Genomic DNA, 2,659 nt, shown 5'->3' on the forward strand with positions numbered 1-2,659 from the left:
GGAGATAGAAAATTTAGCCTGTTATTAGATGAATCCAATGATATATCGATAAACAAGTTGTTAGGAATTGTTATCATATATTATTGTGACACTTACAAAAAAGTGGTACATACATATCTCAGTATGGTATCTTTAGAAACATGTGATGCAAATGACATTGTAGATGCCCTAAAAACTGAATTAGTGAAAAAGAAATTGGATATAAAAAATTTACTGGCTATAGGAACCAACAATGCTAGAGTAATGATAGGAGTCAACAATGGTATTTTCCAAAATTAAAAGTTCTATCATTACTTCTATTTAGATGTGTATGTCATTCTTTACAGTTGGCAGTATTCCACACTTGTGTTAAATGCTTGCCCATAAATTTAAAATCATTCTTCAACAAGACAAAGTGCCTACAAACAACTTTACCTTGCTATCAATGATAAAGAGCCTTTGAAGATCATGAATTTTTGTACATCTAGGTGGCTGTCAATAGAACTAGCAGTAAATAGAATTTCAAGCCAATGCTTTGAATTGCAAACTCACTTCCAAACTACAACTACAAAAGAAAAATGCTTTACAGCACAAATGTTATATGAAATGTTTTGTGATTCTAGGAATGAACTTTACCTTTCATTTTTACATCCAATTTTAAAACATGTTCAGGAAGTGAATAAAGTGTTTGAATCAAACACTGCCGACAAAACAAAATTACTTGAAGATTTTTCAAATTTGATCAAATCTGTTGTTAATATGATAGTGTTGCCAACATATAGAATTGATCCGGATGCTTCTATTGAAAATTTTCTGGATCCTAAACCAAATTTAGGCTGCAAGTTTGAGAGAAAGCAGAAATGATTATCAAGAAAACTGTAACAGCCACCGAAGAAAATAATATTCACAAAAGAGCACAACAATTTTTACTCTGCCTTTATAAAGAGCTCAAGCACCGTTTACCAGGAAATATTAATATACTAAGGAATATCAAATGTTTTTCAATAGAGAAAATTTTGCAGCATTTCAAACAGCCAATTTTACCTGTCATAGAAGCAATACATTTAAATGAAGAAAAAATTGCTTCAATTGAAATTCAGTTTAATAGCATTCATTTAGTTAAATGGACAAATCTGTCTAATACTGAGGCATTCTGGCTGGAAGTCTTGGAATATAAAGATGCTACAGGAGGAAATCCTTTTAGAGATGTTGCAAATTTTGCCATTAATCTATTGACATTGCCAAACTCAAATGCAGAAGTTGAGCAGTTGTTCAATAGTATGAGTGTAATCAAATCAAAAGTGAAAAACAAAATGTATCTTCCTATGCTTAGATCAATAAGTCTATAAAATATGGCCCGAAAAGACATGGCAAATGTTGCAAAAACTTTGATATTCCAAAACACATAATTAACAAGATTGGGACCTTGAATGTATACAGAAGTCAAGACCTAGGCACTGCAGCTGAAAGTAATCAAATCAGTGAAATTCAAGAAATTATTTCTCAATGCTGAATATAATTAAAGAAAGTAAATAAAAGTGTAAATAAAAATTAAGCTCTTTGAAATAATTAGTCTTTAGCATTCTTTTGGTATTTTTTCTGAAATTTAGATTTGTCCCTTTAACTAAATGAATGCTATTTGAGTTGGCAACACTGTCTAACCCATAGAAATATATATATATCAGGTCATCCCATAAGTTCTGTCCAATTTTACCTTTTTTTTAAATTGAATGAAATTTAATAGTATTTTATATTTCTTTACTACCTACAAGGGGCTAAACACAGAGAGGACAAACAAACGGATTAAGTCGATTATATCGACCCCAGTGCGTAACTGGTATTTATTTAATTGACCCCAAAAGGATGAAAGGTAAAGTCGACCTCGGCGGATAGTATTTTAGAAAGTCTAATGGAATTTAAAATTATTTTTATGCATTTGTGTATATCTAAACTAATCAAATATTATTTTACAGAATAATAGAATTAAAATTTCTTTGATTAAAACCCTTTCTAACATGGAACTATCCAAAGAGCATTTAAGGCACATAATCATTTATGAGCACAAAAAAGGAAACTCTGCAGCCGAAGTGATTTGAAACATGCTCTCAGTTTATGGGAAAGAATGCTTGAATGAATGAACTTGCAGAAGATGGTTTGCAAAATTCAGAAGTGGAGAATTCATCCTTGAAGATGAAGATTGAACAGGATGTCCAGTTGAGTTTGATGATAAGCTCCTTGAGGTTTTACTTGAAGAAAATCCTGCATTATCAGTTGAAGAATTGGCAATAAAGCTTAGTGCAAAAATTACATCAATTTAAAATGTAGAGCAATCTTTAGCTGCACAAAAAACATAGAATTTAATTAAATTTGAAGGACACATTAGTTACAACTGTGATGTTGTTGGTAAAACATGTTCTTTGTCTATCTCCTTATCCTCTTGGAGATTTTGGATAAAATTATACTAATGTGTCCTTCAAATTTAATTAAATTCTATGTTTTTTGTGCAGCTGAAGCTTGCTCTACATTTTAAATTGATGTAATGTTTGCATTGTTCAATTAAATGGAGTCGCATGAAATGATTATACTGCATTACCTCTGGATATCCTTGTTGCACAAATAACAATGCTGTACTCGACATAAACAAACATAATTTCTACAGTTCAACAAGTTCATATTACTA

Source organism: Octopus sinensis, linkage group LG4 (assembly GCF_006345805.1).
Source record: "Octopus sinensis linkage group LG4, ASM634580v1, whole genome shotgun sequence".
NCBI lineage: Eukaryota > Metazoa > Mollusca > Cephalopoda > Octopoda > Octopodidae > Octopus > Octopus sinensis.